Source organism: Pocillopora verrucosa, chromosome 13, assembly GCF_036669915.1.
Source record: "Pocillopora verrucosa isolate sample1 chromosome 13, ASM3666991v2, whole genome shotgun sequence".
Classification (NCBI taxonomy): domain Eukaryota; kingdom Metazoa; phylum Cnidaria; class Anthozoa; order Scleractinia; family Pocilloporidae; genus Pocillopora; species Pocillopora verrucosa.
The window spans coordinates 10,263,630-10,277,234 of NC_089324.1; positions in this window are offsets into that span (position 1 = coordinate 10,263,630).

Below are 13,605 nucleotides of genomic sequence, written 5' to 3' on the forward strand. Positions count from 1 at the left end.
TATTTAGTCACGTTTTCACTTTGAATTCAACAGAACGGCAACGTTTTAACACACGTCGCCGAAATGAAATCTTAACTCCTTCAGTTCAAGCGCCACAACAACCTCGAGAAACTCCATCCCGGGATCCAAAACCGGGACTTTGGTAATTTTTGTTGGTAATCACCGGCAACCACACTGGTAATGATAGTTATTACGCATTCAATTTATCTTCCCCTTATTGTTACCATTTTCACAACCTGGCATTCTTAAAATTCAAGAGATGAATATTGTGTTAAAAAGTGGTGCAAGTTGAACAACAAATGGCCAAGTGTAATTTAGCGAGGCGGATTTCTACTCAACTATCGTACCCAGTCACTGGGTGCTTTGATAGTCTTGCTGCAGTTTGTTTTTGGTTAAAAGTCACTCTTGATGATTGCTGAAAATTGAAACTAAAGGCTAACGCAGTTCGACGAAGCCGTATCTTGCGTGACAACTACTGAGTAATTACATGGTTCCGATTGCATAATCACTTATTGCATAATCACTTATAATTTATGCGTCACTTATAATTTATGCGTCGTACTCTTCTCTGCACGGTGCTCGATTCCTCATTTTACAGGTGTATGTGTGCTTGTTTGCCATAAGATGTCAACAGAAAAAGATCGTTAATGGAGAAATAGTATTTTGTTGACGTGAGTTTTCCCAGACTTGATAAAGCATTCGTTTGCACGCCAAGCAGACCCATCTTATTTTAAATTATACCGAAAGCCCATTTTATTTTAAATTTAACCGAACGCTCATTTTTGAATAACCTTTGGTCGGACCGTCTTACTTGACCGTCCCTTATCATATTAATATCTGGGTCTGATGGTCGGGTACTTTCAATAACAAACCTTTACCACAAATACCAAAAAATAAGTTTATTTCTCTAAATATACCAAAAACTGGTCGTAAATTAAACTCTTGACTCGCGCTTTGTCTTGTCGGCTGCTCGGACTACTACTATATTGTATACGGCCATTTTTCTCAAGCCTCTGTGGATGACAGTAGTTTCAGTGCTTATTGGCAGGATATAGGAGAAGCTTTGGTGAGACTGGGAAGATCTCATTTTAGAACTTAAATCGACGATCTTGAACACGACTACATGGATCCGATTGTCGAGAAGCATCATTAGAACCTGATGAAACAATGGAGGAAAGACGACGAAAGCTTAAAGACAAAGTTGATCGAAAGCTAAAGAAATTGAAGGTAGTATGGATGAATCCAAAAATTAGAAAAATGACAAATTTTAGTTTAAGCAGCAGGGTGGGCTAGCTCTTGATTTGTTCGTCCTATTCAATTATGTAAACTGGAAATTTAGTTATCTTTAGCATGGAATAGTTATTCACAATGCAGTAGATGAACCAATTTGTTTAGCTCCAGTGTCTATGAACTTTGACAACTGAACCTTCCTAAAAATGATTCTACTGAAATGATCATTATTTCATCAACACCTAAACGTAAATGTGTGACGTAAATGTGCTTATATAATTGCGCTTATTTCTCTTACATTTCCAGATTCGCTAGAAAAGATGAGACACGAACTCAGAGACACAACTGAGAAGATAGGGATTGAAATGAAGGAGGTTAAAGAGACGCTTTGTAGCCTGACGACCAAAGTGGAAAAAGGCACAGATGAAGGTTGGTTGCTAGAAAGAGCTAGTCACAGATAAACTGAACTAACAACAGGGATTCCGCTAACTTGAGAACATAAGACATCTTTTGAGCATATCAATATTATCCGCTTGATGTCGGCCAATTAAGCATTTTATGGTAATGCATGTTGTGGTAAGAGTACACCCTTGCAATCAATCTACTCTGGCTACAGATGAAGATACTAGGTAATGAGTTGAACGAATGGGATGGCACAGAATCTGAGGCTACCTCTCGGATTGGATAGTTTTCTGGCAGCAGTTATACACATTTGGCCGAGAAGGGTTATTCTCCAATTTTAGTTTTACTTTTGCTAATGACATAACGAATCTAACTTCCTAGACCGTTAGATGTGACCTGCATATTGTTGGATAAACTTATACAATCCTTCTTCCACTTATAATTTATTGTAGAGTATGCCATTCTACATGGAAAAATCGCTGAATGAGGGTCGTTTAAGTGGAAAGGGGCAGGATAAGTTGTATGTGGTTATTTTACATTTCCCGAGTGAAAAACCTTTTGTTTGGTATGATTTTTATAATATTTGCCGACTCATTAACAAATATCATACCATTTCGTGGGTAATTTTCCATGAAGGAAATATTTTCGTCTTGTCTTTGCCAAGAAATTGATTTAAAGGAGCCAGTCAAGGGCATGTATCTGTTTATCAGCATGAAAATGTGCAATCTAATTGATTATTTGAGTGGTGCTAGATGTATATCTGCAACACAGGCCCCTGAGAGGATCGATTCATCAATTTTAATTGAGTCAGTGCAGTCCTCAACCATAATCGTTGATATATTTATTTTGGGAAAAGCACTAAATCTTGCAGACCTTTCACTGTTAAAATTTAATATTCCGCCTTGTATCCAATATAAATCTAGAGAATGATTTATTTCGTCTTGTCACGAGCGTGAGAGTCTCCATGTGGAATCGAATTTCAGACCTCCAGATTCCGAGCAGAAACGCAGGAGGCGTGTCCTATATGAACTTCGTTATGAATATCGCTCACTTTAGAGTCTCTGTGGCTCAATGGTAGGGCATCGGAGCGCGGAATCCGAAGGCTCTTACGTTCGATTCCTTATGGGGACTCAGAATGTTTTCTTTGTTTCACACTCGTGACTGTACGACAAAAACATGTTTCTCTATTTCTTCACCGATCCCAAAACTTACCATCTCTCTTATTCAATGTAAATTTTATTATTTCAACTCTTCGATTATTTTATCTGAAGGCAAGGGCAAAACTAAGGGGAGTTAAAAAGCCATGTAATAAGGTTTGTTGCTACATCGATGAGTAGCTGGAATCTTCCAGAAAACTCTGAGTTCATGCTGAAACCTCTGAATAGTTGGATGGGTCTCCTGGGAAAACATAATATTGCTATCATATTCGGTTAAGAATATATGAAGGTCATATATTTGAACTGCGGATAAAGACATGAATGAAAGTGATCTTCGCAGTGATGTGCACTACTTAGGCAGTAGTGAAAATAAGGCCTGAAAAAAATTCATTCATGTCTTTATCCGCAGTTCAAATATATGACCTTCATATATTCTTAACCGTCTATTCATCATTTCACGGGTTTATTTAGAACCACCATCATGACCAGCTCCCAGTTGGCTTGTTAGCTCAGTTGGTAGAGCGCTGCACCGGTATCGCAGAGGTCATGGGTTCAAATCCCGTACAGGCCTGAATTTTTTTTCAGGCCTTATTTTCACTACTGCCTAAGTAGTGCACATCACTGCGAAGATCACTTTCATTCATTGCTATCATATTGCTCACCTACCGACTGAGCAATATGAATCTCTGCAGGTTTGTTTATTCTGAAGACGACAATTCAACGGAAAAGACATTTTTCCTTTTTCTGAGTTTCGTTTTTGATTTTGTTTTTGCTTTTGTTCTCAGCGATTTTTGTTATTTTATTTTTACTGTTTTGATGATGATGCCTTGTTTTGGTTTTGAGATAGTTGTTTAGTTCTTTTTCTTGGTTATTCTATTTTCAAATATATCTTGTAGAGTGCTTTAACATGCCAGCACCAACCTTGAAACTATCGTATTCATAATCATCAATCTCTATCACTTATCACATTTCTTTAGTGATAAATTAGTAGCACAGCTCTAAAAAGAACTGGGCACTTGTTCACCATAGGTTATATATGCAACGAGTCATCCTGGCGCAAACCTGCTTTGGGTTGTGGGGAAGGGAGGGCCACTAAATACTGTAATTGTGTAGTTTGATCGTCCGGGTGAGTGTAGTCCTGAGAAGGACTGTTGTCGGTAGTGGTGACTGACGTTTCGACAACCTGAGCGGAAGTCATCATCAGAGTCAAGTGAAAGGTTGTTGTCAGTCGAATGTACTTAGTCCGGTTTGTGTGCACTGATTGGTCAGTTTTGCCGTGATGTTATTGGCTGTAAGACTCAAGAGGCGTAGGTCAGTCGTGATTGGTCGGTTTGGATCCGTTAGTGAAGTTAGGTCGTTCTGTTCGGTTCGTTTGTAATGTTAATGTCGTGGATGAGTCGTTTGTACGGTGCCAGTAGTGGTTGACACCTGTTGAGGGGAGTCTGACGTAGTGTGGTAATAGGTTTGTGAGCGACGCGGATATTGAATGGTTGTAGGATGCGTGAGATGTTCTCAGATAACAGAACATCTCACGTATCCTACAACCATTCAATATCCGCGTCGCTCACAAACCTATTACCACACTACGTCAGTTACTGACTAACATCAAAGACAGAGACGAACCGAGGAACAGACAAGGAGCAGTATATAAGATCAATTGCTCCGACTGCCACGCCTCCTACATCGGTGAGACTGGCAGAAACCTCGTAACTAGACTGACTGAACACAAATGAGCGACGAGGAAAAGCGATGTCAACAATCACATTGCTGAACATCACCGACTTACGAACCACACTATTGACTGGGACTCTACCCAATGCCTAGAGCACCAACTACTTTCAACGACCGACTCTGGAAAGCTGGTTTACTAACTTGGAACAGACTCCCCTCAACAGGTGTCAACCACTACCGGCACCGTACAAACGACTCATCCACGTATCCATCCAAGTATCCACTTAACATCCATTACATTAACATGTAATAAACCTTAATAAATTGTCATAAAGTCAAATCTATTGCACCTATCTCCTAGCTTTGCTGATCACTTATCTAAATGATGATGAGAATGACAATCAAATTAACTCAAGAATCGCTGGTGGCGTTCTGATCATTAAAATCTGAAATCGGCTCCCGTTAAACCTGCGGTAATAATAATATGAAACGACGGATTGATTACAGCGGAGGTTTCAGGTGAAGAAAAATGGAGTATCGAAGAAGCAACGAAACAATTTCAACTTTAGGGAGGACAGGATTACTGGAAAATTGCATTTAAAGAAGGTGTTAATGTTGATCAGCAAGTCTTAGAGTAAAACTTCGGTCAGAAATACTCTAGAGAATATCATGCACGACATGACTTGACCTTCTTTGTATCCAATGGACGTAAATTTAGGGGCAAGGTACGTAGAAGGGGTGCAGGGAGGAAAATTTAACTGGCTCAAAACTTAAGCCAGTTAACTTCGTCAGATTCTGGACCTTCTAGTTGATTTTGCATCATTCAAAGTTACTTACGTTTGGCTCAATTCATGGTTCACGGAAAACCTTTTTCAGTTTTTAGTGGCATATATATATATATATATATATATATAGGAAGTCTGCAAGTCGATTTTCGCGTGGAACAGTGCTCAATACGTTGAAGCAGAGCAGAATAAATATTATGAGAGGAAAAAACGACGCAACTACATATCCCGACAAGCCTGTTTCGAAACAGGCTTGTCGGGATATGTAGTTGCGTCGTTTTTTCCTCTCATAATATATATATATATAACTAACTGCAGACAGTACTGTTTCGGCCTTCTGGGCCTCATCAGTGCAGTGCTGATGCTAGGATGGAGGTAAGACCATATAGCCACCCCAAGTGATCTCACATATGTGGGATCATCTAAGCCATGCCAGAGTGCTCAAACTAGAAAAACTAGTGAGCATGCATAATGCTAGCAGCAATGACTCAACCTAGTAGAGTGCTCAATTTGGACATGAAAGCAAAGCTTTGTATGCCAAAGAGCTATATCTAACTGCAGACAGTACTGTTTCGGCCTTCTGGGCCTCATCAGTGCAGTGCTGATGCTAGGATGGAGGTAAGACCATTTATATATATATATATATATGTAAAAAAGTTCAGTTACGCTCGTTTCAAAATTAACGAAGATATTTCAAACCCTTGGATATAAGCACCCAAGCTGCATGATTGCGGAATGACACTGTTTGAGATGGTAACCCAAAGCACGCATTATGGAATTTAAGATAAATTGAATTTACTTCGAAGATGAAAAAACACGCTCGCGGTGTCGAGAATGGTTGGCCCTTCTATCGCGTAGATTTCTACAAGCTGAAAATAAAAGACAAGTTCTGTTGTCATATCTGTCCACGCTAACTTTTACATTCACTGAAGACGATGAAGTAAATGGACCAAATCTCCCTGCCCCTCAAATTTTATTTTCAGCGTGTAAACCTATTTACTGATAAAAACGTCCTTTTTGCAGGTCGATCTGCATCTACACTGCAAAGACTGGGACGAACAATTAAAAGAATGAAATTTGGAAACCTGAAGACATCGTTGCGAAGTTACCTGAGTTTCTTCAATTTGTTAAACAAGTTCAGAGTGTTATTAGTAGTGAACTGCGCCACAGCAACGTTGACACTTGAAAATTTAATCAGCTTGTTCTAGGCGATACGATGCATCAAATCACGAGATCATTAACAACTGTAAGCTGTTCTTCCATGAGATATGTTATTTTCTCAAGAGGATAGCATGTGGAAGAAAGTTATTGTACCATAATTAATACTTCATCAATCAATTATTTGATCGAATGTATCTTTCGTGACTCAAACTGCCTCGAAAAAGTGTAATATATTCACTGCTGCAGCGATTGAGGAGGTAACACATTTCTTTACTTAATTGGCCTCATAGCAGATCTGTACATATCAATTACAAATGTGATGTCGACAGTGAAGAAATTATTAAAGAAATAAAAATTGCGTCGTTCACTGTCGGTTACTCCATAAATTCCTGGTACACTCAGTGTTTTATACCCTTCTCAAGCCAAGACTCATCAAAACATGCGAACAATGTAACAGTGAAAAGGTATGTGCGGGGGATAAGCTTCCGAAATTATTGAGTGATTTAAACTAATATTTACGGAAAACTAAATCTCCATTTCCTGGGATAGAATATACCAATACGTCCAGGTGATGACAATATGCAATGATTCCATCATGCCTTGCGATCGCCAGGCATCATTCGGCCATGATGGAAGTAGTTCTAGTTGCGACGCAGCTCGATTCTCTCAAATATATCAGTTCTGAACAATCTATTCTCCAGTTAACCAAGCTACAAAAGGTTATAGTTAGAACCGATCGACCAGGGAGCTTTTTCAGCCGTTTTCAAATTGACGATTTGTGAATGAAACATAAATCACCAGCAGAGACAATGGTACGATACAAATTTACTCAAGGATAAGGCAATGGCATGATGACTTCTTACATTATTTGCGTAGAATCATTTCACATTCGTATTTTAAATTTATGGAGGAAAAACCCCATGGACAAAAACAGGAAAATACACAGATGTGTTTGACATTCGAGCCACATTTCCTTTGCGTTATCAAATATGAATCATTGGCAACATTTCTCTAGCGATGAACGCTCAGATCTTCATTTGCCATTCAAAATAATCAAAATGTAATTGCTGATTGTTACTAAGCGCCTGATCTTTCGACAATTTTTATTTTCTTATTTAAACGAACTTGATGATAACGGAATTATTAATGCATTAGTCGTTACCAAATGATCGATTGTCTTGAATGAGGTTATTAAAAAAAAAATTAAACAGCATGAATAACATTTGTGATCACGCAGTCGGCTTTTCACAATTGCTTTATTTGTGATGAATGTAGGCATATTTAAATCTATGATATTTTTCTCTGACACATGCAAGCCACTTTCTTTTAGTTAAGACAATCTTAAATCATAGCAAAATATTGTACTTGTTGGCGATCGACAGATTAACTCTAACTGTAAGTGATCAAGCACAGATTAAATAAATGTTAAGGTCTTGTTTTGTAACTTTCAATCGGTTTCGGTGAATAGGTAAGTTTACCAAACTTGTAGATACTTATTCACGCAACTGAAACGAGCAGTAACTTTTGACTTGCAATTTTCAGTTTACTTTTCCTATTATTTGCAGAATCATCCAGCTAAATAATATCGTTTGCCCTCCCGGAAGTACTCGAATTTTTTAGAATTGTTTGAAGTATTCTCTTTTAAAGCTTAAAGTAACTTGGGAAGCATTATAACTTATGATGTAGCATTTCAGCTTAAACATCACAGTTGTCTTTGATTAGATCAATGCTTGCAAAGATTATTATTCAAAGATTCACACTCACCGCATTTGTTTGTACTCGAGAAAAATCACATTTAAAAAGGTACATGTCTTGATACACTAAATGGTTTGAACCCAGGGATATCATTTAACCGTGTAGTTTGGGTGGTTCTGAGAAGGACCATATTGGTTGTAGTGACTGACTTTTCGACAACTTTACTGAAAGTCCTTATCGAAGTCGAGCGTAGAGTTGTTGTCAGTAGAGTGTTATAAGTCCGCTGTGTCTTAACTGTTTGGTTTGTTTTGCCATGAGGTTATTGTCTGTAAGACTTAACCGGCTTTATGCAAATTAAGTATAAATAATAATAATGATGATAATAATAATAATAATAATAATAAAAATAACTTTTTTGGGCATTCCAGACCATGAGTTCTTGTACTTCATCCAGAATCTAGTCATACAATTCATGAAGTTATCATCGTCCACTACTAGTTAAAAATAATCCCAATAAGATTTACGCAGTCTTAACCCTTTAACTACTTAATTAGCTATTAAGGGGGCAAATATATAACCAAAAAGTAAAAACCAAAAGCTTTTCACAACAGGATCATCATGATGACGATGATAATGATGATGATGACCTAACGTCGAAAACGTTTGGTTTTACTTTTTAAAATATTTTTTCTGCGTAAATAGTTAATTTTTAAAGCTAAGCGAATTTTATAGACAATAATTAACAGTAACTGTCTATTCACAACTCACAGATGAAGCAGGTTATCCCTTTCTAGTTTATATCCCCCCCTGAAAGTAGTTAAAACATAAAACATTTATATCTGTTTTAAAACAGAACTATGTCTCACCTTAATGTTCACACAAAACGCTCGTAAGATAATATTTGAGTCTATTCTCAATATGTAGATATCTTCAAGGGGATTCAGTCATGGACCAGTCCGGGGGATAATCGAGGGGGTCTGGAACCTAGGGATCTCACGACATAAAAAGCAATCAACACGCATGCTAGTCAGCGGTATTTTATACAAGCAGCTGAGGAACTTCGTTATTTCCCCTGATGTTTTGAGCAAATTTTCGTAGATAGGGTATGTTTTGTTCTTCAGATGAAGTGTATGATTTCTGCATCAGTCGAAATTATATTTGATTGAGCATGACTGATAATTTCGGTTTGGAGAGATGAGCCCAAATTACAAGAATTAATGATAAGCTACTAAGATAGCTACTGAAATACAAAATTTATCTACCATGTTTCTTGCACAGTGAAAGTTTGATTTAAAGGAAGACCAGCAAGAGCAAGAATATCATAATTAAAACTTGACGATGAAGAGGGACTTAGCAGGGTTTTAATTTTTTTAAACCCCGAAACTATCATAGTGAAAGGCCATACTTGTGCCTGGTGACTCATTCTTTTTCTGATAAACTAGTTTTAAGAAGGAAATAATATTTTATTACATAAATTTGATGCATAGGTTGTCAGGGCGCGAAATTAATTTTTTCTCTGATAGCCACTTGGCTCCTAAATTTTTCAAAGTGGTGGCCAATTCAAAAAAAGTTGGTCGCCATTTTTGAAGACAAACAAAGCTTTTCTTTACGCTGTCAGCGTTCTAGATAGACCCTCCAAAATTAAGTTAGGAAAAAAGATCTTTAATTTAACGTGCTACAAAGTGGACACTAGGATGGATGATATACAACGTTCAAGCTCACCTAAATCCAAGACGGCTTCTGGTCATCGATCGAGATGCATGTGCTTCATTTTGGAAACAAACTTCACGAGGAAGGTTGCCGCGGATTTATCTTTGCAAATCTTTTTAATTCAATATATCTCCAGGTAAGGTTTTGATGAAGTATTCTAGTCCCCAATTTGGTCGCCAAAGTGAAAATTTAGTCGAATTGGCGCCCGTATTAGGTGCGATTTCACGCCCTGGTTGTGCACAAAACTTTTAATTGACTATGCTTTTATAGCCAATGCCAATCCTTACACATAATAAATTGTGAGTAGGGTCAGAGGAAAAATTGCGCCTTTAATTACATGAATATTGACTGAAAACAGGAGATCTAAGAATATTCAAAAGACTGTAAAATTTGGTTGAAGAATTCAGCATAAGCCGGATAAGGAAGATTCTGAGAAAAAGAAATATGTTGTAATGAAAAAGTGTAGCAATTATTTTTACAACACCTGCCTGTACCTGTACGACATGTAGTAAAGTCATTTGAAGTGGTCATAATCCTAGTTTTAATGTTGAAAACTCACACGCAGATTTCCTATAAACCTGTAGTTCAAGCCTACCATGACCAAAATTTTGATGCACATCTCAAAAGGAGAACAAATAAATTTCAGGTTTATATTTATCCAGTTTAAGTTAGTGAGGTAAAATTGATCCCAACCCCGTGATTCATATGATGACAGGTTGAAGAAATTTTCACAACTAATTTACATGTATTAGGTTATCTCACCTACCTGGACCAATAACCTTCATGTACAAATTAGACCCGGTTTGTACTGATAATGGGAAAAATCACTGTTTTAAAAGAAAATAATGATCAAGAATTTGTGGCAAACCACTGCCCTGGGTGTGCCACTAATTTTAAACTTAAGAGAGTGCTTTGAAAATAGAAAGTTCATGCAAGATATATTTTAATTGTTGCCCAGCCCTTCCTAAACAAACAATGCCCGAAATATCGCCCTAAATTGTGTCCCCAACCAGCTTATTGGGTTAAATGCCGTTTGCTTATCATACTTAGGGTGCTGGCACAAATGCCGATGCAAGTGAGAGAGGACCAAAGAACATCTCAAAGACGTGCTACATTGACCTTACCGTCAGCAACGAGGAACGTGATAAGGTGAAATTTTTAAATCATTAAGGGACAGAAAGAATCACACTGAAGAAATCCCTAAAAGGTATTGATAGATTGAATGTTATTTCGTATCTTTTCCTTAACTTTTCACAAATTAGTTTCGCTTTTGCATAGTCTTAGTGCAAAGTCTAAAAAATTAAAGTATGTCCAGTCCTTATATAAGTTTATCACGTGACATACCGTTTGCTCGTACAGGATGATGATACCACTGTGGAAAGTCATTTTTAGACATCAGAAGAAGACAGTGAAAGCGAAAGGGAGGGAACATCGTCAACAGGTTTGTAACGTCTTCTCTTTGAAAAACAACTAATTTTCACTTTTTCCATCTTCATTTTTTATTGATTTTTAAACTCAATGATGTTAAGTTTGCATTATAGCTAATCCCCTAACTATCTGATCTTTTCTATCTACCTAGAACCTCCAAAAGAAAGAGGGACATTCGACGGATCAAATGTATCGAAGGTATGAAAGTATTCAACCTTCACTATAATTATCACTAAACAAAGAACAAAAGAGCAACTGACTCCTTATACCTTATATGTTTTCCAGTAATAACAAATTGTAATTGCAATTATAATAATAATAATGATAACGACGATGATGATGATAATGACTGATATTAAAATTGGCTACTTTATTCTCTTTATAGGTTGACTTGTATTGGGAAAATAATCACAATCTTTAGTTGTTTGGACACGGACGAAAAGCACAATACACTGTTTCAGAGGCCATTAGAATCATAATGTGTCACGACAAAAAGGTGAAATTATGTAAAGAGCGACCATGGCGCGTCCGCAAAAATGCAGCTTTCCTCGTTGATGTCAAGTCACTTAAAAATTGGAAGGACGTAAAAGATGATATGAACGGCGCATACACCAGGGTTCTACGTTGTGGAGTGTGGACTGTTGAGTGTGATGTCTTGTCTGCCGATCACGTTATGGTAGAGATCATTTCCAAAAGAGAGTTGAATTAGACGGTGATAACAAGTATCACATGATAACTCACTCGAAAGGCAACAAGGCGTGTCCCGATCTTGGGGGGTCAATTTTCGTACTCCAGGATGCGAATGGTGAAATTGTTAATGGGGTGGCTTTGCTGCAATATCACATTTCCTGCGAAGCAAAAGAAGTCCATTTCCAAGTCTAGTCACACGGAAATAGGAAGAAGAGTACCAACACTCCCATCTACCCCACAGCAAAAAGTACTTTGCAGGCGATAAGAGATCCGCTAAAAGAAAAGCCTCCATCACAGGCCTTCAACGTTGTATCCAGTATGACTGGAGGACCAACTGGAGCAAAGTCAGCAGGGGAAGTGCCCCGATCCCGGAAACAAGTGTAGGATGTTCAAGCTCGTTCAAAACGAGAAATGGATCGCGTTGAAGATCTGGTTGTGTACCGCTCTACACAAAGACGAGAAAGTAGTCTTGCTTCATGAAGATATGCAGCTTGTGGGTTCTTAGCACAGACATAATGTGTAGCGATCTCGTAAAATTTTCTTGCTCAGAGAGTCTGAGTCATCCCATCCGAATTGACCCCACTTTTAACATGGGTCAATATGAATTATAACATAGCGCGTAAATTTGTCTAATCAAATTCAATTGAGCGAGCGTGCTTCATATTCCTATTTGCGCTCCTGACGTCAGCAAACATTTCCCTCTTTCGTCCTCTCCAAACTTCCCGCGTGCTTTATATCTCGATGAACGCACGCTGACGTATGAACCAATTGTTAATTTTAACATAGCTAGTAAATTTGTCTAATCAATTTCAAATGCGCGAGTGTGCTTCCTATTCCTATTGTGCATGCTCATGACGTCAGCAAACAAATCCCTCCAGAATTTTGTACTCAGTCAAAAAATAAAGTTCATTTACACGCATGAATTCACCCGTCAGTTTTTTGACCAATCTAAGACAAGATCGTTTACAGCGTAGCGAAATGTTTTCCTGAAATAAAATTATCAACACGCTGAAGCGTAGCAGAGGGATTATCGACCCTTTTACAACATTTAAACCATCGGGTTGAAAATGTTATAAAACAATTGGTTCATACGTCAGTTGTGCGTTCATCGAGATATGAAGCACTTGGGAAGTTTGGAGAGCACTCAAGAAGCTAGAGTTGCTCTCGGCTACGCCTCGAGCAATTCTCAACGCATCTTTTGTGCCCTCCAAACTTTCCGCGTGCTTCATATCTCGATGGACGCACGCTGACGTATGAAACAATTGTTCAGTTACACTAGTAGTGTATAAGCAATTGTTCCTGAGAACAAAAAGATACGGTCAAAATCCAGTCTTCCTTGTTCCAACAATGCTGCATCACAAGAAGAACTTTGACACGTACAAAGTATTGGCATAAACTTGTGTTAGTAGTTGTAAGGGATTAACTGCAGCAAAAGGTTTCATCACCGACGGAAAAAGGAGCTATTCCGTACCTGGAAAACAGAGCTTCCAAAAGCAACCCATTTGAGGTGTATCCATCATTTCCAAAGCAACTGTAAAGAAAAACTCCGCGAGACAGGTATAAGAGAAGCCAAGGCACAAAAAGTTTTCCTTAACAAAGTTTTCGGAATTCCAGAGAAAATTGATGGCATTGTGGATGCAGAGAACAAGACCGAAGTAAAAGAACAGCTTCGAAAT